Source organism: Cynocephalus volans, chromosome 1, assembly GCF_027409185.1.
Source record: "Cynocephalus volans isolate mCynVol1 chromosome 1, mCynVol1.pri, whole genome shotgun sequence".
Classification (NCBI taxonomy): Eukaryota; Metazoa; Chordata; class Mammalia; order Dermoptera; family Cynocephalidae; genus Cynocephalus; species Cynocephalus volans.
Window position 1 is genome coordinate 7,426,269 of NC_084460.1, and position 25,376 is coordinate 7,451,644.

Genomic DNA, 25,376 nt, shown 5'->3' on the forward strand with positions numbered 1-25,376 from the left:
AGTCATCAGTTTATGGCTTTTTTTTTTTTTTTTTTTAAATCAGCAGCATGATGAGCAAAATGTTTTAAAGAGCTTTTGTGACCCAGTCTCTGCTTTCATAGAATTTCAAGTATCCAAAACAAAGTCACCAAACATAAGTTCTGAATATAAAAGATTATGAGATTTGTTATAGACTACTCAGCTCTAGAGACTTGTTAAATATAACAGAAACACCTGAAAGCATAGAACTCTGACATGTGAATCTGGGTTTACTCAAGAACTGAGGGCAAATTTGATTTCAACAAAATTAAAAACTTGTATGCTTCAAAGCATAAAGGAAACCATCCAGAAAGAAAAAAGATAACCTAAAGAATGGAAAGAAATGTCTGCAAATCATATATCTGATAAGGAACTTATATTCAGAATATAGAAAGAACTCTTACAACTCAATAATAAAAAAAATTTTTTTTAAATAATTTTTTAAGCGGTCAAAGGATTTGAATAGACATTTCTCCAAAGGAGATATGTAAATGGCCGATAAGCACATGAAAAATGCTCAACATCATTAACCACAATGAGATGTCACTTCACACCCACTGGGATGGCTATAATCAAAAAGACATACAGTAATAAGTGTTGCTGAGGATGTGGAGAAATTGGAACCCTTCTACATTGCTGGTGGGAACATAAAATAGTGCCACCACTCTGGAAAAGTTTGGCAGTTCCTCAAAATATTAAACGTAGAGTTACCTTATGACCATATGAACAACTTCACTCCTTGGAATATGCCCAAGATAAATAAAAACATACATCTACACAAAACTTGCACATGAATGTTCACAGCAACATTTACTCCAGATAGTCAAAAAGTGGAAAGTATCTAAATGCCTATCAACTGCTGAATGGATAAAGAAAACGTAGTATATCCAATAGAATGTAATATTATTCAGCCATAAAATGGAATGAAGTTCCTGTCACATGCTACAACATGGATGAACCTTGAAAACTTTATGTTAAGCAAAAGAAGCCAATTATAAAAGGACAAAAACTGTATGATGCCATTTATATGAAATGTGCAGAGCAGCAAATCTATATAGACAGGAAGTTGATGAGCAGTTGCCTAGGGCTGGGGGAGAGGGCTGGAGAGAGGTGCAGAGTGACACAGGGTTCCTTTTTGGGATGATAAAACTTCTAAAATTGATTGTGGTGATGTCTGCATGACTCTGTACCAGAAATCACTGAATTATACAGTTTAAATGGATAAACTATACAGTTTGTGAATTGTATAACAGAGCTGTTTAAAAAAAAAAAAAACCTGAGGGCAGTACCATGCATTATGTGTCACTGTATGCTCCTAAGTAACACAGGGCCTGGCATACAGTAGGTACTTAATAAATGTTAGTAAAATATAGAAAATAGAGGTGTTGAGTCTTTTTGCCAGACTTCCTTAGAGGAATTCTTCACTGAATTCAGTGATTTCTGCAAGGCAGTCCGAACCTAGAGGAGACAGAGCCCTACTGTAGCACCTTCCCTCAGCCCAGCACACCCCCTTAACATTAGGCTGATCTTCTCTAACATCTCTTCTTAACCTGAATGCTATGAGGCTGTGCTGGTGGACATTTAAAAAATCCAAAAAACCAAGAAAAACAAATGTTACTGAAAGTGCATAATATGAGCTCTTGAGGAACAGGAGGGAAATATGGGAGGTGTTCCCATTCCAGCAGTCTGGTTAGAGGCAGAATTAACATTCGTGAAAAAATCAGACACTTCAGGGCAGTAGATGATGGAGATAAATCAGGAAATAAAGACAGTAAGGACCTTTGGTCAAAGGTGGATACTCTTCTGGATCTCCCAAGTAAATTATTGCAAACTACTGTTCCGCCTTGTCCATATGGCCTTCGCCACCTTGCAATCAGAATTAATGGCTTCCTCACTAGCATTCTGTTCAAATCCAACTTCTATTAAAGTTGACTGTATGCATGTCTGGCTCCCCCACCACATAATACATTCCAAGTAACCAGGACAGTGGCAACAAGTTACAGCTCCTTGAAAACCACTCGCTAAGTCCTGCACACAGCGAGAGGATAATTCACATTTGTTCAATTTAGCTATTTACTTCACAAAACATTACTTGAACACCTCTTTCCTAAAGCCTTTAAGTGTCTGTGGCAACTGAGTGGCCAACCTGCCTGAAGGCAGAATCCTTAGATTGTTAACATGACCTTCACTTGACCTACAAGCAGCCATCTGCTCCGGCCCACTCCTTCCCTCTTATTCTGTGCGGTCACATGACCCGCCTGTCTGCCCCTCCAGCCCGGACGCCTCCAAGCCGCCTGTGCCTCACCCAGACACAGCTCCACTCACCAGTCACCTCGGTTCCAGCTCACCTCAGCTACCCTCTTCCCCCGGAGGGCTCCCCGACTGGCCGCCAGCCAGCCAGCTCAGATGAAGACCCTTGTCACACACTCTCACAGGGCCCTGTGCCGGTCCTCCCTCAGTGCCTTTCACACGCACAGGTGTCTCTCTGATTACCCCTTTATCAATCTCCCGCAAAGACGCTGTGAGCTTCATGAGGGCAGTGTTTGTTTAACTCATGAGGGTGGTGTGCTGGCAAGTGCTTAACAACCTGTGCAACCTGGACTCCAAAAACATGTGCGTGTATTTATATGTCCATACATTTATTATCAATTTTACTGATATAAAATATGGGTAGCAAATAATACTAGTAAAATATAAATACAATAATAAATATATACCTAATATACTGTATAATATAAAGTATATGGTAATAAAATACTCTCCACTGTAAATTCCATATAGTCAATTGATTCTCACAGAACGCTTTCATAGATTTTTGTCTTTTTTATGTTTTTTGGTCTAATTCTTGTATCTGTGGCCAACCTGTGGACGCAATTCACAAACGAATGATGCTGGCTGACATGTTCATTTACCGAAAGTGGTAAAAAATGCAAAACAAGGAAGATACAGATCAAACACATGAACAATTTCTTTGCTGAACTGGACACTACTGTTCAAATATTGGAAGAATATTTAGCCAATTTTTTGTGCTACCCACAATGTGATGCCCGCAGACACAGAACACTTCAAGTCTGAGCTGCAATGCTAACATTCTATCACTTGCTCACACAATGAAGAGAACAGCCCTGATCTGTAGTGTTTGCTGGCTTCCGTGGTGTAAACACTTCCACCACGGCTAATGTCAAGCCACAACTTGATATCTCGGAACACAGGCAGCTGGAGAGAGATGTGCCACAGTACAGTACTATACGGTATTTCCACCACACAGACACAAAAGATGAAAGAGCACAGGTAAATGCTAAAGTGAGGATGTGATGAGGCTGAGTATTATTACCCTCGTCTTTAATATAATTTAACTGTAATAATGTCTGTATTAAATAACCAACTCACAAAATTCCTTGAAAGTTTAATGACAGGGTAACAAGCTGGCTACAGCAGGCCAGGTTCACTACTACATTTCCAGTGTTTTAGTACACAAAAGGTGCTTAATGCATATTTGTGGGAACAAAGTACAATCCAGTCAGTTACTTCACTCCTAAAAGCCTACTGCTCCAGAGGGAATCAAGACTTTCCTACGGCTGGGAATTTTGAAAGCCAGGAAGAATAGTACAATCTTTTATATCTTTTTTTAAAGGGGGAAAAAGTCTTATTAATAGTTAGCATAAGTTCAAATATAAATTTATCTTCTTCAGTAAATTCTCCCTGAGTTATTTCTTCCACAAAAACACTCAGGCAGCCGGGAGGTGAATTTTAAATCCTTCCACAGTCTGATTTGGTTTAGCATCCTAGGTGGCATTATTCACAGGGTGTTCTTTAAAGCTTCTGAGTTCTGGCGCCCAGATCTGGAAAGAAGAGAGCCACCAACAAGTACCTCCAGGCCCCAGAGGGCACTGAGCTGGCAATGAGAACGTCTGGAGCTCACCTGCTCCCTGAGTCTCTTCTAGCTCAGCTTGGATCCTCTTTTTTTCATTCTGTTTCTCTCTACATTGCTATTGCTGCCCTCCCTTTAATCTTCTTTCCCTGGTCTTCACGTTTTCCAGTTTTGCTATAGATCCTTCCTGTATCCCCCCAGCTGGTTTTGGTCCCTGGCTTCCCTCCACCCACCCCACTCCTTCACAACCGAGGTTTTTAATACTGCCTGCTGTTGTCACTAATGACTGCTAAGTCCACATCAGACTATCTACATGATCATCTCTACCTTTGACTTGCATAACATAACCTAAAGCACTGCCTCAACTACCCACAACTACAGTGTCCTTCAGATTCACACTACCACAATGCTAAGCCTTTGACAGATACAAGTATGTCACATCTGCTGCTGAAGGATTCAGGGAGCAACACTTATCCACAGCAACCAGGATTTGGTGGGACTTTATCTTCCGCAGACTACAATATTAATAAAAGGGGGGAGGTAGTGTTTCATTGTCCCAAGCACAGAACTAAAGCTGAAATTGGCTTTTTCAGATTATACACGCTGCTCTCCTCCCCAGAAGGCTGCGCTGCTTCTAGCAGCATGAGCCCTCCTTCCCTCTCCCTCAGCCTGTCCCAAGCAGCACCTGCCCAGGACCCCACTACATGTCCTCTCCCACTTCTAGGCACTACCTTGTCATCCTACTCTCCCATGGAATCCATTCCGCATGCCGCCTCGGCCCTCCGGCCTCTGGCCTATCTCCCCCAGCACCTCCCTATTTAAGAACCCTACACTAAGGCTCGCTATCAAAAGCTCAGAGATGATTCCTGTACCTAGGAAATAAACACTGAAGTACTTAGGAGTCAAGGGGTACAGTGTCTCTAGCTTACTCATAAATGGTTCTGGAAAAAGTTTCCAAGAGAAGAAGAAAATGTGAAAAAGCACACAGGGCAAACGCCAACCGTCCATGACTCTGAGTGGAGAGTGAAAAGAGCTCCTTGCAGTGTCTCACTGTTTTCTGACAGTCCACCAATAAGTTACAAAAAAATCCAAACCCTCAAAGTACAGCAGTACACTGCTGCTTCTCCTTAACCACCTCAGCCGAGCTGGCCTGTGACAGTCACACCTCCATGTAGCATCTTGTTTTTGTCCCTGTCTACAGACTCAGGACATCCCCCCCTCCCTGCCAGCCCACTTCCTTCATGCCCTGACAGCCAGTTCCCAACTCACTTCTTCCAGGGGTGCTGAGGAAGGAAAAGAAACATGAACTGACCATCTGCCACCAGCCAGGCCAATACTGTGCTCAGCACTTACACGCTATTTCACCTAATTCTGCCAACAACTCTATCAGTGTTGCCCAAGACTGGAGAGACTGGGACACTGGCCTGAGATTAGACAACCACTGAGTGCAGTGGTGGATGGGAACCCAGGCTGGCGGGGCCTAGCCGTCCACACGCTGACCCAGCCCACTGCTCCCAGACGCCTTTCCAGACCACTCCCCCAAGCCTACTTGCCCACTCAGGTTATGCACTGCCTGCTTCTCGCCAGGCCCTTTTCTAAACGCTGCAGGTTTGTTAAAGAACAAAACGGAGCTTTCTGACCTCAGGAAGATTTCATTTTAGTGGGAGAAATAGACAATGAAGGCTGTATTTATCAAACACTTGTACAGTGCTTACTCCACATCAGGTTTTATGCTAAGCATTTTATAAATATTAATTTATTTAATCCTCATAAAAACTCTATGAATTAGGTATTATTCTTACAAACGAGGAAACCAAGGCCAAAGGCGTTAAAGAACATACCTAAGGTCACAGAAGTAATAAGCAGTGAAGGTGAGACTTAAACTCAGGCAGTCTGGCTGCAGAGCCCAGGCTTTGTGCCTCTCAATAAGCATCAGTAAATTACATGGCATGCTAGAGGGTGGTAAGTGCTCTGGAAAAATGTAAAAAGTAAAGCAGGGTAAAGAGAATCCAGAGTACTGGGGGAAGGGGACGTGTTGAAATTTTAGACTGGGCAGCATGAGAGTTCACGGAGAAGGGGACATCTTAGCAAAGACACGCAGCGGCTGAGGAAGTCAACCTCACAGTTATCTTAGGAAAGAATGCTTCAGGGAGTGGGGAGAGTCTATGCAAAGGCCCTGGAGAGCTATGCTGGGACTGCTGGAGGAGCGGACAGAAAAACTCAGGCAGAGGAAGCAAGGGGTCAGTAGCCGCTGTCTTTTGTGCAGCAGAATGTTCATGCACGGTCTGCACCTATTCTCTGTATCTTCCTGATGGTCGAAAGCCTTTCTTTGTTTATCTTGATTTCCAAAGGGAACTGTGAACTCTAAGAACACAGCCTGTGACTTCTACTCCCTTTCCATGTCCCTGGTACTTTTAACTTGATGTTTGCTGAATCTATCTGCCTTGCCTTGTGGATTCCATGAACTGCAAGGTCCAAGAGGACAGGGCAGGCCCTGTCAGGGTAGCTTTTGACATCTCTGCTCACTAGTCTCCTACACTAATGAGCAGTAACTTCTATCTGTGTTAAGGAAACATTATTATGTATGCGGTACTTGTATTTTGTTTCAAAGCACATCTGCCCAATTTTATACTCAGATTTTTATCCCCAGTATACCCTTTAAAATGGGCTGACAGCCAATATCTCTCTACTTGACAAATGGCAAAACTGTGATGCAGATCCATTAAGTGACTCGCCAGAGCTCACTGCGTAGCAAGTGAATCAAGGTTTTCTCCTCTAGACTGGGAGATCAGGAAATGCAGAGGCTATGCACATGTTTCTCCTCCTTCACAACCACACACCCTCTCCCCTGCCTAGCACAGGGCCTTACACACTGAGGACTCTGGATTCTTGGATTTCCAATGTCCTGAATCACAAGAATGGGCTCCTAAAAGGTCAATAATGACTGAACACCATGAAGGGTCCCCATCACATCTACCAGGCTTAAGGCAAAGACCATGCACTTAGTTAAGTCACAGATTTCAAATATACACGGGGAGTCACCCACTCCCCACAGAGAGAGCCTTCCCTTCAATCCTTTCTCAACACATGCAGAATGTCCAGATTCATTTCCCAAATTCCCACTGAACTAATAAGCAAGTTAATCACAAGGAATAAAGAAATATGCATTAGACACTTCCCTATTTCCGGTTTTAGTCTTTTAAAGCAGTAAAAAGAAAATCCCTTTTCACCCTAAGTCAGAAACAGTAGGTTACCTTTTTCCTCCCATTTTATTTCCAAAATAAATTACTCCAATATAATTCCAATCTATTTTCCAGATCAAATCTGGAAAAAAAAAAATCCATCCTACAAGAATCATTTTCCATAGGCTGAGATGCAATTGAGGAAGGAAAGCTGAAACAGAGAACAAATCTGTGACTATAACTGAGATCTTGGGTGTTGTGGCTACTGTTCCGTTTCGGAGATTAACTTCCTCATGCAGGTGACAGGGAATGCAGGAGCTATGTGAAGTAAAACACAGTCCCTATCCTCTGGCAGCTCAGAAGTTCACGATAACAAGATCCTTTAGCCCTGGGACTGTTCTCCTTTTAGGCAACTGCTGGTCCTGCTCACCTAACCCAGCAGCCCCAGGATGGGTGCTGGAGAATTGCTGCCAGGAGTGTGGGTCCCAGAGACAACCAGATACCTACTTACCTGGATGTACCATGTTACATCATTATTTACACAAGGCAGGTAATTTATGAGTAATTGCTATGGAGGAGTACTAGCTTCAAAAACAATTAGATGATAGTATTGTACCAATGTTAAGTTTCCTGATGTTGGTCACTGTACTATGGTTGTGGAAGCGGATATCCTTATGCTTGATAAATCCACACTGAAGTATTTAGGGTAAAGAGGCATAATGTCTTTAACTTTCAAATGTGTCAGAAAAAATGCACACATACGTACATACACATGTGTGCGCACGCACACACACGCACAAAGAGGAGAATGATAAAGCAAATGGGGTGAAATGTAAACCATAAAATCTAATTAATACATCTAGGTAACAAGTATGGGGGGCAGGGGCTCCTGGCACTGTTCTTGCAACTTCTCTGCAAATTTGAAATTATATCAAAATAAAGTTACCCAGAAAGTGAACTTTACCTGTGCCCTGATAAACAGGTGGGCATGCTACCCCAGAACAGCAGAAGCCACCTCCCACCCAACGTACCCAGAGGCCAAGTGGACTGAAGCAGTGACACTCTCAGGGAGACAACTGGGACAACGAATGCTGATGGGAGTCTAGGAGCATCTGCTCTGAGTTTTTCTCCAGAATCAGGTCCTATTCCAGACATGTGGAAAACAAGGCCAGCTTTACCAGAAGGGGGCTGGGAAGGCCCCTAAGCTGAAACTTCAGCATTACCTGGGGCTCTTCCCTCATCTACCTCCTCTATCTCATCAGTGTCCTCTTTCCAAAATGTCTCTGGAATCAGTCCCTTCCTCTCTACTTACACTGCCAACATCCTGTTCCAGTTCCTTGTCACATCGTATCTGAATTACTACCATTCATGCAGGGGTGGGCAAACCACCACCCATGGGCCAAATCCAACCGGCAAGCAAAGAATGGTTTTCACATTCTTAAATGGTTGGGGGGGAAAAATTTAAAAAACTATTTCATGACATGAAAATTATATGAAATTCAAATTCTGGGGCCATAAATAAAAGCTTTATTGGAACAGCCATCTATTTTCATATTATCTGTGGCTGCTTTCATACTACAACAGCAGAGCTGAGTAGCTGCATCAGCTCATGGAACCTAAAACATTTACTTTCTGGCTCTCCACAGATAAAAGTTTGTTCACTCCTCCATAGCTGATCTTGCCTGATTCTCATCTCTCCCAGCTCCACCAGATTAAGTGACCTAGAATACTGCTTCCATGCTGTTGCTTTGTGTTCAAACACATGTGATGGACTCCCGATTGCCTATAAACTCCATGCTGTACCTTGGCATCCATCAGATCATGTGAATAAACTTACTTTTAAAAAGAAAAGCCCACAAGACCATGCTTTTGCCTGTGCTATACTCTGCCTTTCAGAAAATGCTCCTTGTTTTCAACCGCTAAGCTTACCACTACATGACCCTGGGAACATTTCCTGGTTCCTCTTCTCTGCCCCGCAGCACCCTATACTTACCCTCATCACAGCTCCGACCACACTGCGCTGAAGTCATCTATTTGTGTGTCTGCCTCCCCAGTGACAGGAAGATTCCAGAGGATAAAGGAATACACCTTACACATCTCCCAAGACTCAGACAGAACCTGGCACAGCGATTCATAAACACTGAACTCATCTCCGACCCAGCCAGGCTGCATTCTCACTGCCCTGTACTCATCAGTCTCGCTGGCAGCCTGAATCCTTTACTGACACCAGTACCCCCCCATCTCACCTGGACAATCCTACCCACGACCTGGGACACAGTTCAAACCTCAACTCCTACACAGGACCGCGGGAGTCAGTGTAGACTAGGGTTCAAACCCCAGGCTCCTCATATGCTGGGTGCCTCTGGACAAGATGCCTCTGTCTCTGGGTCCCCATCTGGAAATCAGGGATGACAGGCATCACCTAACCAGCAAGACTGGCAGGCATAGGAGCATCTACCAGTGCCTGCATACAACAGACTCTCAAAAGGTAGCAGTTACTGTCCCTGTTTCCCCCAAACACCAAAGTCACGCTGTGCACACTGTTTCAGTATTTCATCACTTTTCTTCCACTAACTATTGTGTATCTTCTGAAGCAGGTACATTCATCATGAGCAGGAAAGGTTATATACTTCTATGAACCTGCCCCCTGCCCTAATACCCAGAACAGTGTAATATGTGGAGAAGGGGACCAATAGATAAAAAGTAGCAAGTTGTTTCAGGAAGTCTAAAGAATTGCTAATAAGAAAAAAAAGGCACAGTACCAGAGGATGAGGCAGAAAGTAATGCGACAGAAAACAGGAGCCAGGGGTGGGGAGCATTTGAGGATACCTGTATACGTAAGGAAGTACACTGGTAAGAAAAGCAGTTAGGAGGAGTAGATGGGCTGGCTGGTTACTCAATTGGTTAGAGCACAGGCTTAAAACACCAAGGTTCAGACCCCTTTACAGGCCAACTGCAGCCCTCCCCCGCAAAGGAGTGGGGTAGAGGAGTAAGCCTTGGACGTGACTGGCTGAGGAGAGAGGGGTCCATGAGACAGGAGAGATCTCCCTTTTGAGCCAGTTATCTACAAAATTACTACAAAGCAGCCCACTTTCAACTCCTTGTACAGCCAGGATCCATACGTGCACCCCTGGAGCTTGCCCTCGATGAGAGGAAACGCAGGGCCTCAGTATGCCATCCTCAGCTTCATCAGCACTGGCCAAGGAGGATATGAACTAACACTCTGCGTACTCACGGCATGCTCACTATGTGCCCGGCAGAATTCTAAATGCTCACGACTGTACAAGGGAAGTAGGATTGTTATGCCAATCATTGCACAGATGAGGAAACTGAGTCCCAGGGAGGTTAAGAACATACCCAAGGTCACACACTCTAGTAACAGTGTAGTACAGTACAGTCTGGTTCCAGACTCTATGCTCTTAACCACTACACATTCTGGTTTTCTTGATCTGATTTAACTCCACCATTTACCAGCTGAGAGATCTCAGGCAAGCATCTTAACCTCACTGAGCCTCATGCTTCCCAACCTAAGTGGGCATCATATACTTAACCTCATAAGAATGTTGTAAGGATTAAAGGAAACCATATCATAAAGTGTATTTATAAAGCAGACTCCTGATAAATTAGTTCCCGTCCCACCTTTTCCATATCCCAATATAAGAAAGGTTTTTAGCCAAATCCTTTGCCCTCCTTTACTATCAGGGAACCAGTCTGGGTTTTCCTGCCTATTGCCCATGCTTGCAAAAACAGCCTGGAGACAAGCATGAAGGAAGGCAACTGCACATGGAGCTGGGTGAGGTGGCGTAGACGGAGCTGGTCCAGAAGACACCCAGTGTGCACACATGTGCTGTATAAGCAAAGCCCAGATCAGCAGGCCCTGCCAGGACTCACCCTGACTGACAGCCCAGGACAGCACCTGCTTCTGTCTGCCACACCTATAAGCCCAGATGACAGGCCTGCAGGCTGCCAAGGCAGAGTCCAATAGCATCTGTGCCTCTGAGGCTGCATGTGCTGTGTGAGACAAAGAGGAAAACAGGTAAAAGTGACAGTCATTCCCACCACTGGTGGGAGATCAGACTGCCTGAAAAGGTTGTACATAGAAAAGTAAAATTTTAAGTTCCTAGAGAATGAATTCTGCTGCAAAATTCCTTTACTGTGAAGAATTCAATTTAAAGCCAAGAGGTAGATACACACTATTTTACTTTGGAGGTAAATCCACATTTCCATACATCAAGTTTGCTTAAAGTAAGGGATACCATTAAGCTGTGAATACTTCTCTGGGATCACTGGCCATGGACAGAGAGAACTTTTCACTAGCAGCATGTGAAAACATCCTAATGTTGCTAACGAACTGGGTCAACTCAACTAATAGAGAGGGGAGCGGAGGTCAGAAGATGTTTAACTCATTTCCAGGAGATGTAAGAAATTTCTACTTGAATGGACCTGATCAAACTGATAAAAGGTCTTAGAAAATAAAAGATTAAAACACAAGCAAAACTGTGTATCGCCAAGCATATCCAGCAGTGAGAAGTCCTATTAGGCCTTTTTCCGCAATACATCAGCTTCCAAATATAGCACATGACAAATACTTAAGAAGATGGAAGAACTGAAGAGGAGACATGGTAGGCACAGTGTTGTCGTTCTAGAGTTAGAAAGGAGCCCTCAAGGTTAATATGGTCGATCTAAGCCCAAAGCATCAATGAGGCACCTCCGTGCCCATATTGCTCCCACCTCTGTTAGAACACCTGGGAAAGGGCATAGCCCAGCAACACACTGCTCTAGTAAGGGCTGCCCGTCCACTGGAGCACCTCTGGACAAGGACAAGCCCGACAAGCTCAGAAGATCCACAGTAATGACAGGCTTCAGGGCTGCCTGTGGGAAGAGGAGGTGGTCCCAGCCCTTGCCACAACCAAGGTGCAGGGCTAGTCTTAAGGGAGGAGCTGTAAAACAGACATCCCAGAACCAACAGCCATAGGGGGTTAAGTAAATTCTCAGAAAATTCTCAATCTTATGTGCAAGAGATAAACAAAATCAAATTAAGAAGCAATAGTTTGCTAGTTAATATATTTGCTTATCACTCCATGTTCAGGGCTCCTGGACAGTTAAGTCACTTATCACAACATAACGTATTTGTGTCTGCCTCCCCTGGAAATATGGGGACCTCTTGCAGGCAGATGCCATCTTATTATCTGGCACTTGTCTTATATATACTAGGTGCTCAATAACCTTATGCCAAAAGAAAGTCTGAGTGTGCAACTTCCTAAGGCACTTAGATTCCAAATCCCCTTTGTTGCCGGGCTCCCTAAGAGTGGCTGAGGCCCAGGGCTTCTTTGTGCCCCACCCTCCCCACCAGGGCTGGGCACAGTGTTCAGTAAATCCTCAGGGCTGATTCAAGTTGCCACTTCAGAAATTTCCCCTGCCTCATACTGTCTTTTTCGTACCCCATTCCTCTTACTTTCTCTCCCTCAATATTTCATCTTATGGTAAGGTAACGAAATGCACAGGATTCGAGTCATGCAGCCTATGCAACTTACTGAGTTTATGGACCTTCACCTCTCTGGAGCAGCCTCCCTATTGTTAAATGAGGTAACAGTACTTGCCTGCAGACTGGAAACGATGTGTGCATGCAAAGTCCTGGCACAGCATCTGGCTCTCGGTAACACTCAGAAAGTGATAACTACTATTGGCTATTCTTACGTAATCGTCCACAGAAAACACTATCTAAAGGTAATTAAAATACCAATGGCAGAAAGTTAGGTTTTTTCCATGCCTCTGCAAGGCTAGTTTTGAGAAAAGACCATCTGTTTTGGAAACAAATTGACACAAGTCCATGTCACCAGCTAAAATACTTCCTTTTTCCTTTTTCACAGGGAAATAAATGACTGACTAGTCATGGCCAAACTGGGTAGAAGGTTCTATTCCAAAAGTTCATGTGCCAATTATACACAATGGCTAGGATCCATAGACTAGCTCATTTTTCTAAAAGGGTCATCCATAAAGTAGCTGAGCTGGGGCAATGACGGATTTGCTCAAGTTCCAGGTCTTGCAAATCAGAAACCCACACCAGGCAAAAAGCTAGAGGAGCAAGGGAAAGGGTTTCCTTGCTTTTTCTGGGAGTAGCGTTGTACCCAACACTCCTTCTGGATCCCATGGCACAGCCCCAGGTCCCTGAAAACCTTTACATTGGACTAAGTGCCCCTTTTGGGAAGTCCACCTGGGCCTCCTCCAAGCGCTTTAGAATTACCTCCTCTAACTCTATCCCCTGAGGAATAGAATACACCAAGACTATTTAAAGGATCCCGTTAGCCTCAATGCATCTCTCCTGGAGCATTTCAGATAGATAATTCAAGAGCGAAGAGGGGAAAATGTGAAGTGGGGTCTGAAGAGTGGAAAGGGCGCGATCCAGATGGAGACAACCCTCACAGGGGTGTGCCCCGGTCAGCTGCCCCGACCTGGTAGCCGAGAGCACAAGTCTGGAACCACATGCCCGAGTCTGCATCCAGACTCTACCACTTTCTTCAGCTCGCTGTGCCTCAGCTGCCCCATGTGTGGACAGGGGTTTTAACAGCACCCACTGTCTCAGGCTGCTGTGAGGATTCAATGAGGTAAGACAGGTGAAGACTCACAATGGGGCCTGGCACATGGCCAGTGGTCTCTCAGCCTCTGCTGCTACTATCACTACCACCCTCGTGAGCACTGGGGACTTGCTTTCCCCACTTCTCCTCCTCTCCCATTCACAAACCCTCAATCACAACAAGGCAGCTTTGTGATGGAAGCAGGGGTAGGGTGGAGAGGCAAGGAGGAATATTAGTTGGGATCTTTGTAAGTCAACTTTTTGTAGGCTGGGGACAGTCTGTGCTAAAGGTTTGCTGCCATAACTCAGGGGCCACCGATGCTAGGAGTGACACACTTGTTCTCCTCTACGGAACCCTCCGTTCTCCTCTCTTCCCAAGCTTCCAACGCTGACATGGAAGAGGGCTCCTGGGACTCAAGCCTCCTCTATACTTAAATAGGCAACAGAAAACAGGCAGGGGCAGGAGAGAGGACAAGGTTGGGACCACCCAAAGTTTCCCTTTGCCTTTAAGTATTTATTTTAAAACAATAAGGAAAAATCACTAAAAGCTACTAGTTAACCCTGAGGCTGTGCTGTCCTCCTCACAGGGTTAGCCAGACTGAATCCTTTGCTGCATATACAATTAAATAGACATGTGCAGACCTCCCAAATTCTGAAAGACTCCTCTCCTGGATTTCACTCGCACACAACCCATGTTCAGCCTGTGACAGATGCTGAGCTATGCACCGGAGAGGGACGCAGAGCTTGACAGAACACAGAAAAGGCTCAGCTGTTCTCATCACGGAACTTACTGCTTAGCAGAAGCTCCTGCTCTCCCTCTTCCACCTCTCACTGAAGAACAAGCTAACAGTCCTACTTCTCCCTTCTTTAATGTGATGATCACCACTGTTTTTCTCAAGCTGTGGCAACTTCTCTCCTCTGTGAAACTCCAACTTGCTGATGACAAAAAAAATCAGTGAACTGCAGGATTAGGGGAATAGTTTCCCTGTCCTCCCTCCCAGCTTCTTGGGAACAGTGGCTTTAAACCAAAAAATGGCTAAAGCCTACCCCCAGGAAATCAGCGAGTGAGTCCAAAAGGGCAGGGATATTGTTTTGTCCACTGGAGTACCCCAAGCACCTGAGTGTCTGACACCCCCACCGCCATCCCCCAATTCCACATGATGATAGTCAAATTCTGAAAAGTGGAACCCATAGGTGACAGAGGGAGTGGCTGGAGGGGAGGGGAAGTCCACAAAGAGTTTGGGTAAATTTCCAGACAATATCCAACCCTTGCCACAATGTACTGCATTACTTGTGGAAGCTTAATACCAAAACCAAATCAGATTTTCAAATTTACCATCTAAGTAGAAACTGAGAGGTTTATTTACTGCACAGATTTTTTTTTTAAAAGTGCCATGCCTCCAGTTTTATAATTTCAACCACAGCTTAAGTAAAAAAGCCTAGGCACTAAAGATAGCCTCTGGATTAGAATACCATGAATTTCTTCTATCCATAAACCACCTCGATTCTCTCTGTCCCTAATCTCCCCATCTGGTCTCATTAAATACTTCACACTCTCCAAATATAGATGTTTTTTCAGCTCTGATTATTTTTTCTAAAGTAATGACCCACCTGGCTAAGGAAAGGAAAAGGCCAGGATGTGAAAACTGTACTGCAACAAAAAATAAGCCTCGGTCCAACCACAGCCCGCCAGACTCAGGGAGGGCAGCAGCCACAGGTGCTGCAGACACTGAGGTCTGCACATCAGTCCCCATAAAGCACAGGAGTTAGAGCACACGCTTGAAAATCAGCAGCCCAGGTGTGAGCCCATCCCTGCTCTCAGTCAAGGCTTTGTCACTTACTATCACTCTCTTGACCTGGGATCTCACCAAACCCTGGTATGTCATCTGTAAAACTGGGAATAACAAGTCCTACCTTGTACAGTCGGCCCTCCATATCCGTGGGCTCTGCATCCATGGATTCAACCAACCACGGATCAAAAATATTCAGAAAAAAAAATGCATCTCTGCTGAACATGTACAGACTTCTTTTTCTTGTTATTATTCCCTAAACAATACAGTATAACAACTATTTCCTTAGCATTTACATTGTATTAGGTATTGTAACTAATCTAGAGATGATTTAAACTATATGGAAGGATGTGCATTGGTTACATGCAAATACTACATCATTTTATATCAGGGACTTGAACATCTGTGGATTCTGGAGGTCCTGGCACCAACCCCCAATGGACACGAACCAAGGGACGACTGTATATTGCTGTGAGTAATAAACGAGGTCATGTACAAAAAGCACCTAGCACAAGTTTCTGCAGATAAGCACTCAATAAATACTAACTATTCTTAGTTACCTAGTAATCAGAAAAGCACATAGCATCTTTTAAGTCCTTCAGCTTCCAAAAAAAAAAAGGCGCGTGTGGTTGTTCCTCCAAAGATATCAATGAAATGTTATATAAGAAAGAAAACCCAATTCAAGTCCCATATCAGGGACCAACTCACTTGCAACTTAAAGCCGACCATGTCACTTCTATTTCTTCATCTATAAAATGGAAGTATATACTGTACGCAACTTTGATGACCTCAAGTAAGAACCAACGAGATAACACGTGCTGAAAAAACTTTCCCTTCTTCAAAGAAAAGACAGTAAATCCAGAGCATAATTACTATTAAAATGCCATGGCATTTTATCATGGGACAAATAAACCAATGATGGTTCTTACTTTTTCAAGAACCTATTCACGTGGAGTCTGCTACAAGGAGGAAGAGATAAACAGAGGCAGAGCCCATGAACGTTAAGTCTCTACCCGTGTCTTCTAGCCAAGCCCAACCGTCCTGGATCACTTCTTAGATGCCAGAGCCAGGAGAAATTAGGTAATGCTTCTGGTTCCACTCAGACATGTCAAACCAACAACAACCCAAATCCTCACCTGCAAGACTACTCAACAGACCTAAGAAAGGGTCAATGCTGACCATTTACTCTCCTGTGCTAAGTGTAAGGCCTCTACTAAGGCACACACCATCCTTTCTTTAAAAATGCAACACATGAGCCAGGAAGAAGAACTCAATTTTTCCTTGTTTGATTTTCACTTCTAGGACCAGCCGTATCTCATTTTTAATACACCATTAAAATGTTGGGAGAGATGGAGGTTAGACGGGAGGTGGGAGGGGGAGCTAAACTTCTTAATTTAAGAAGGGAGCATGCAATCAAAACTGTCCAATTTCATCATCCCCAGGTCTCCCAAACTCAAGGAGGAAAGGAAAACTTTACTTATTTTTACTGAACATCTACTATGTGCCAAACACTGTGCTAAGTACTTTACATACATTATCTCTGCAGCCCATTTTCTCTCCTACACCTAGAAACACCACGAAATAACCACCACTAAATGGGGATCATCCCAGTTTGGGGGGGGATCACAATCTGGTGGTCAAGTTTTAGAGATTTCAAATGTTAGTGTGGTAAACACAAAAAGGAGCCTTGGCTGAGGAACTAGGTCCAAGTTCTGAAAAATTCTTTGCAAGAACATTCAAATCATGTCTCTCATATAATTCTGAAATCAACTTGTGCTATTTAATGCACTATCAAAAAAATTTAAAAACTTTTCACAACCTGGAGCGCAAGAATAACTCACTGCAGAGATAAAACAATCTGGACCAAATTTCTGACCTGAGTACAACTGACAATCAAATATGGAATTTACAATATCCTCTTAAAGGCCCTTTAGAGATGTACTCACAAGAGAAGGCAACCAGGACAATGAGCTGGCCTCTGTGTGGCCCTGCAACGAGAAGGTGAAGCTCTAGCAGCAGTGATTGGTAGCAAGATGTCTTTCTCACTATAAAACCTAACTCATTTTCGCCCCTGGGGTACAAACCATCAACCTAAATGGCTGTCTATGTAGAAAACTGTTAGATGGGACCAGACACACATCAGCGTCCCGATATTTAAGTGCCATTCTCTCCTCCACATCCCATTAAAAATTAAGAATAAGGATAATGAGCTTTAAAAAAAAATACTGTGCACAATTCTCCTGTACGCCTCTGCATTAACCCATTTCACGTAAACCATAACTAATGTCCTCATTAAACACCAACATTAAAAAAAACATAAGTGCGGTTTGCGTTCTGGGAAATAGTTTCTCTGCATTTAGGCTCTGGTCCACGCCCCTTAACGGGATGAGGTAGAGAGGCTTGCCCGGGCCCCGGCCCCTTGCCGACAAGGGTTGTGAAAGAGCTGGACGCCGCCGAAACCTGCGCAGCCGAGGCTGCCACCGCGCCCGGCGAGCCCGGGTCCGCGCAGGCTGCTCGAGGGGACTGACACCGGAGCCTCCGCGGCGCCGTCGCCTGGCGAGGTAGCCGGGGCGGCGGCCCTCAGCTCGCCCCGTCCCCCACCTGGTCCGCACCTGGCTCCCCACCTGCGCCCGCCTCGGAGCCCGCCCCCGCAGCGCACGCCCGGCTCCGGCGCTCCCGACGCGGCCGGTGCGAGCCCCTCTCGCTCCCACTCCGGCTCCCGCTCGCGGAGGTCAAGGACAGGGCCGGGCCGCGCCGGGAGAGCTCCGCGTCCGCGAAGGGAGGGCAGGCCGGGCCGCCAGGGGGAGGCGCCGCGCGCGCAGCGCTGCCCGGCCGGAGATCTTCGGCCACACGACCGGCGGCGGCACCCCGGGCTCCAGCGCCGCCCGCCCGGGGCCCGGAAACCCCGAGCTCGGGGCGCGGGTGGGACGCGGCTCCCCCGGGCGGTGTGGCCCGGTCGAGGACCCGCAGCCCTGTCCTCACCTCCGCCTCATGCTGCTGTGTCCCCTCGGCGCCGGCGTGCCCGCGGCCGGGCCGGGCCGCTCAGCCCAGCCAGGATCCGCAGACCGCAGCCCAGCTCGCAGCGTCCGGCGCGGGCAGCGGCAGCGCGAGCAGCGGCGCCAACGCCGGTGGCTGGGCGGGCACATGAGAGGGCGGGGGCTGCGGCCCTCCAGGGCTGACCACAGAACCACAGCTTTGAGGGCGACCGATCTCAGTGCCGTCTGGAACTGGCACGTGGTTCCGTCCTTAGGGACCCCGTTGTCACCTATAGGCTCAGACTTCTCCAGAATCTCATGGGTTATATGCAAAAGATAAAGAAATGAGCCGTCGCCACTCCCTTCTTCCTCTCCACCCTCCCCTCGCCGTCCATATGGTACATTCCTACAGCCCGGCGGGAGGGAGATTGGGAAGAGTTGATTGGTGGAATCTTGGAAGGGGGCGAGAAGCCGCACGAAATGGCCAATGGAGAACCACGGTGGGCATATCAAAGCCTGCCAGAAGGAGCCGAGAGGATGCATTTAAAGGGGACATGTTTGTTGCTCTCAGCCGCCACAGAACAAAAGTAGAATTTTCTTCCCGATCCTATCCAGATGGGAAACAAAAAGATTAGGAGAACTTCAAATTGTGGAGAAGGGACCTAAAAGAAAATTTAGAGAGAATTGAACTAGATATATTTGTATGACCATGAGGAGATAACGCCAACTCTCAGCCTCAGTTTCTTCATCTGGTCCAATTAGGATATTGGACTACAGTTGATCTTTGATAGCCCTTCTCATATTTCATGATTCTGTCATCCTTTGCGTGGGATTAGCAATCTCTCTCTCTCTCTCTCTCTCTCTCTATATATATATATATATATATATATTTTTTTTTCTTCTTCAATTTGGGGCATGATCCACCATGTTGAAGAACTTCGGTTGAATGTAGGTAGCCTTTCTGACACCAAATCCTTTGCAGAGACAGCATCGACCCCACCTCGTGTAAACACAAATTCAATATTCTGAGTCCCTCATCTGTCAAAGACAAGCACTCTCCTTACATGTGGAGACCTCTCACTTCCAAGTATCTCATAATTTCTACTCTTCCAGAAGTCACCTCTTCTTTCTCCCTTCCTCCTCAAAACAAAAGTTTCAACTAATAATCTTTTCAGAGTGGCTTTTTGAAGTCTGTAACATGCCATTCAACTGTGCATGGCCCATCGTGCTTTCAGTCACACTACACGTCAAATTTAAGACTTTCCTAACGTTCCCTGGGGGCCTAGTCTGCTCAACTTTAGAGCTTTACACAGGGAAGCTAGGCTTACATTTTGGCTACCAAGCTTCAGACCAACTTTTTTTTTTTGGCAGCTGGTGGGTATAGGGGATCAAACCCTGGATCTTGGTGTAAGCCACCTTCTTTATTTCAGAACTGTCAACCTCCCATCATCAGCTCACCCCATCCCCACTCACCTGCTTCCAGATTATATCAGGTGTATGGCATACCCTTTCTAAACAACTCCACTACAACTAGACAACTCATCGTCCAAATATAATCCAAATAGTTCCAAAATGTACAGTTCCTCCATGAAACCTTCCCAGATTGACTATTAGAAGCTGCTATCTGGGCTGGCCGCTTAGCTCAGTTGGTTAGAGTGTAGCCTTACAACACCAAAGTCATGGGCTCAGATCCCTGAACTGGCCAGCTGCCAAATAAATAAATAAAAATTTTAAAAAGCTGCTAACTGATAGATCTCCCGTTTCTACTGTGTCCCCCCATAAACCTGATTTTTCATGCTCTCTGCCCCAATATGTGTCTTATTGACATATTTTTCTGTCTCACTAGCACCCTGCACCAGCAGCACTTTACATTTGTTCAGTGCTTACTATGTGCTAGGTACCACTGAAGTGCTTTGCATGCATTATTTCAGATAACCCTCACATCAACTCCATGAATTACCATTCCTCATGAGAGAAAATGGAGGCTGAGAGAAGCTGATTTGCCCAAGTGCACAGGAGACTCTAGTGCCAGCCCTCATCACCCCTGCAATGCAATACTATCTCCTATTTCTTAAGAATCCACTGCATTCCATACAAAAGACAATGTCATTCACTTACATCATGTTTTACATTTATTTCTATTCCTATAATATCATTCCTGCCTCAAAACAGTCATGTGGGGAGAGTCAGTGGTAGTTTGTTTACACACGAGGAAGGAAACTACTGCTCAGAGAGAGGATCACCAATTTGGCTAAGGTAACAAGGCTGGTAAATAGTGGAGGGGGTTTCCAAGTTATACCTTCACTCCCTGAGTAAACACAATCTTTTTACATGTAACAACCAGAGAACAATTACAAGCAACAAGGAAACAAATACAAAATAGCAAAACCTATGGGGGTGGCGTTCAGGGAGTATGGTACAAGAAGCGCTTGAAGTGCACAGAAAACAAGTCAAGGATGAGTTCTATGAAAAGCGAGCAGCACTGTTCTTTTCACTGGTTTATTGTTTATATTCTGCCAATGTGACTGTTTTTGACACATCTGGCAAATTCAATAGCAGAGGGCAACCAAAACTGCCCCCGGCTGCCTGGAGCGTTGGAGGTAGAAGCAGCGCTTGTCCGCATGCAGGGCGCTTTGTGTGCACGCCTGCTGCCAGCCGGGGCGGGGGAGCTCCCACCCTGCTGTTTAGTAACATATCCAGCTCCACTGCAGTTGTAACACAGCCACGAAAACACAGGTGGGCTGATGATGATTTCACTCTTTCAACTGTTGAAATCCTCACAGGGTTGGACACGCTAGTCAAGTTGTGTGGGAGCAGCAAACTTTTAATATCCATCAAGAAGTCTGAGCCAGGTAATTCTGAAGCCAATACTTCGGAGTTGCTCTTTGCCTGGCCCAGCCCTAGTCCATCCAGTCAATTTTCACTCCTATAGCTCTCCCATCTTTTCTCATCCCCAGAGAGCTCTAAACTGTCTCTGCTCATCTGAGTGCTTTCCTTATGCATTCAAACATTTATTGGACACCTACATCAAGCAAAGAACTGTCAGACTGTGTGGGTATATCCCGGTATATCACCCAGGAAGTGCGTACTCACTGAGTGGAAAAGGGTGGTAAACATCAGGCCCACTTGAGTATGGAATGAACCCACCTGAGCTCCTCAGAGTGTGTGACAGGTTCCAACCTCTGCTGTATGCACAAGCTCAAGCTAGAATGCTTCATCCCCTGGAGTAGGAGGAGCACTGGGTTGAGTTCTTGAAAAGGGCCTGGGAGGGGGAGATGGGGCTAAGTATTGGGAAAGAAGGTGGAGAGGTGGAGGGTACCCAGAAATAACTACGTATGGGATAAAGCAGTAGGGAGAATTATCTAATGTCAATCCACAGTTTGGCCATTAGAAGACTTGTGGTGTATTCTGCCTCATTTTTAAGGAAAAAAATATTTTCTGATTTCAAAATATATGTTCATTGTAAAAAACATTTTTTAAGTAGAGAAAAGCACAAAAACAAATACCATTACGCTTACCAGCACATCATTGTTACTATTTTCATGTATATGTTTTCCTGTACTTTTTTCCCATGTACTTATGTATCTTCTTTTTTGTATGTATCTTTTTAACAAAATTTTATCAAACTGCTTTGCAATCTACTTTTCTATTTAATAGACTAGAAATTTTCCCATGACACTGTTCGTTATTTTAAAACATGATTTTAAATGACAGCATCATATGGCTATACCTTAAGTTATTTAACCAAGATTTGATTTCTAGTCATTAATATTATTTTGAATTTTTCATTATTATATGTAACTTCAAGGATTATCTTAATTCTTATTCCTAGACATAGGATTGCTTGGTTAAAGAGTATGCACATTTTAAAAAATGTCTCATATATAGTGCCAAATTGTCTTTCAGGAAGTTTATACCAGTTTACATTCCCTCCAGCAATGTACAGTGGAGCTATTTGTCTGAACCCTCACCAACCCTGGGCCTCTCTCTTCTTTTGTTATCCTTGCCAATTTCACAGATGTGAAAAATTATCTCATTATTTTAATTATTATTGTGTATTGAAGAATTTACCCCTCCCCTGTTCCCAGAGTGGTTTGGTTTGGGTGCAGGGAGGTCTGGGAGCTGCTGGCAGCCACCTTGGGCTGTGAGGGTAGAGCCTTCATGAGCGGAGCTGGCCCGAAGGAGTGGAGTTGAGAAACAGAGAGAGAAAGCTGGGTCTGGTCACATCTGTGAGCCCTGGATCAAGCCAAATGGGAAGCCAGTTACTGAGACAAATTCCCTCTTTTTTTGAATTTAAACCAGTTTGGGTCAGCTTTCTGTCACTAGCAAAGCAGAGAATGCTGACTGAGACACTTGCCGTGAATGGATTCCATGGTCCAACAGGAACTCAATTTGTACCTTCCAAGCATTCCAAATATCATACCCATTACTGCCATCAAGTTGCTTCCTCGTGAACACATGGGGGTTCAGCTTTAAGGTAACCTCCAAGGAAACCCAAAACCATGTGTAGCCAAATGGCTCCCAAAATGCCTTGGACCAGGACAGAAACTCAGCCCATCTATCTATACGATAAGAGAGGCAAGAAGGAGAAACAGGGTGGTTTGGAACGAATTTGATTCCTGGGCTGCATCCATTGTCATATGGACCTACTCAAGAAATGGGATCTGAAAGGCTTGAAGTCCTCACCCTTCTTCTGCACTGAAGGACTGGTTTGAGTCCATCCCAATCTTCTGGAGGAAAGCTAAGGGGACCCATGGATTGGGATGTCCCAGAGTTGGAAGATATCATCTTAGGTTCTGGGGTTTACCTTAGGCTAACATCTCATAGTGAGATTTAAAAAAAAAAAAAAATCTTTTACTTATGAACTAATTCCCGACTGATTAGCAAGTTTTCTCAGCACCATGAGGAAGGAAATTAAAATGCAACTTGACAAAATTGCAAATCTACTTCTGTATCAATTTCTCATAATACAATGGCAAAAAACTGAGAAATGTTTCCTCTCACTTGTTGGCATAGGTATGTTTTGTAGTAGCCAGAAATTCTATGTAGTGTGTATCAGTCAGTTTTGTGTTGCTATAACAGAACTACCTGAGCCTGGGTAATTTATAAGGAAAAGAGGTTCATTTTTTTTTTTTTTTTTTTTTTTTTTTTTTTGTGACCGGTAAGGGGATCCTAACCCTTGGCTTGGTGTCGTCTGCACCATGCTCAGCCAGTGAGTGCACCGGCCATCCCTATATAGGATCCGAACCCATGGCCTCAGTGCTCCCAGCACTGCGCTCACCCTTGTGAGCCACGGGGTCGGCCCAAAAGAGGTTTATTTGGCTTATGATTCTGGGACAGCTGCATCTGGCATGGGCCTCAGGCTTCTTCTACTCATGGCGGAAAAACAGCAGGCAGCTGGCAGGTACAAGCAGATCATATGGTGAGAGGAAGCAAGAGAGAGAGAGAGAGGAGGTGCCAGGGTCCTTTAAACAATCAGCTTTCATGGGAACTAATAGAGTGAGAACTCACTCACTACCCCTCCTCCCCCAGGGAGAGCATTAATCCATTCATGAGGGATCCACCCCCATGACTCAATCAGTTTCCAACACTGTCACATTGGAGATCAAATTTCCACATGAGTTTTGGAGGGGACAACACATCCAAACTCCATTATAGTGAAAGCAGACAAACCAAGATGCGGAAGAAATCACTAGTCATCAAAGCCACTGCAAAATAAAATCTAGAATCACCACATCATAATCATCATCAAAACAGATATTCCTAGAGTCCTGCTGTAACTTGCAGGAAGACTCTACCCTAAGTCAACTCAGACCAAATTATTGAAAGTCTCTAGAAAACACAGCAAGTTTTGCCAACTGGGTTTTTTCCTACACTTATACCTTCACGTGCAGCTACATCTAAGAAAAACTTTACAATATATATACAGCATACATAAATATATATGTGAAATATATATATATGTATATTTTGTAGGACTTAGATTCTTTGAACACAGCCTTAGGGTCTCTGGGCCCTGTATCAGACAGGACTAAATCCTATATACCTGCAGAACTAAAGAAGTAAATTCATCCTAGTGATCACTTGCTTTTGCAGTGAGGAGGGGAAGTCCTTTCCAATCTTACCTTTCTCCATTGCTCAATACATTGCTCTTAAAAATAAAAGTATTAGCTTCAAAATTACATGTGGCAAAGGTCACATTCAGCCCAATTGGGTTATATTTGAATGACTTATTTTGCACATTCTGTTTTCCACTGTGAAAGAGAAAAGAACAGAGGGAAAAGAATTGAGGGAAGGGAGGGGAGGGAGGGATACTGCACACTTAGGGAGTGGAACAGTGCTAGAAGACGCCCTGATAGAGCCTCAGAGTGGAACTAACAAACTTGAAACTGCTGGCATACAAATCGGCATATTCAGATTTAAGAGAAGACACATCCAAGTGGATCAGCCTTTCATAGGGAAGGAAAAGATGTCAATCTTCCTTTGTCCAGTGTCTAGAATGGGCATATGCAGGATCCCAATCCCTTCTCTTTGCTCTCTTTGGAGATCACGTGAACTTCTATTTGATCTAAGCCTCTGAATCTTTTCCACTCATTCATCCCTGGGTGTCTGTGACAGGCAAGGGACTTGCCTGGGCGCTAGGAGCCATGCCAAGGACAATCAGATGTAGGATCTGACCTCCAGGAGCTGACAAGAGTGCAGGGAAAGTGAGACGCGGACAGAAGGCCTTTGTGAGGCAGAAAGTGCCATCTACTGAGACCTAGACGGCTTTTATTATCTAAGAAATCAGGGCACGTTTTATGGAGGAGGGGGTATTTCAGTGGTCCCTCAGAAGGTAGGTAGGATTTCATCATGGGGAGATGGAAAAAGGTATTCCAAGAAGCGAGCCTCCTCTCTTCTTGTCCTACTTGGCACTTGCAGAGAACTAGCAACGGTCCTACCTCCTGTTAACCAGGGCTTTTCAGA

General features: G+C 44.8%; 1 protein-coding gene across 21 annotated transcripts in view; it reads right to left on the minus strand.

The window, feature by feature from the left end:
- The window catches only part of MICAL3 (microtubule associated monooxygenase, calponin and LIM domain containing 3), a 181,888-nt gene extending 163,352 nt beyond the window's left edge, over positions 1–18,536 (minus strand). For 19 of the 21 annotated variants that reach the window (XR_010021420.1, XM_063076628.1, XM_063076457.1 and 16 more), the window contains exon 1: positions 18,418–18,536. The gene's annotated coding sequence lies outside the window, so the exon portion shown is untranslated. Of the gene's footprint in view, positions 1–10,962; positions 10,983–17,381; positions 17,424–18,417 lie in introns of those variants that run through there. The other 2 variants (XM_063075109.1, XM_063075368.1) reach the window with 2 other exon arrangements.
- Between the last annotated feature and the right edge of the window lie 6,840 nt (positions 18,537–25,376).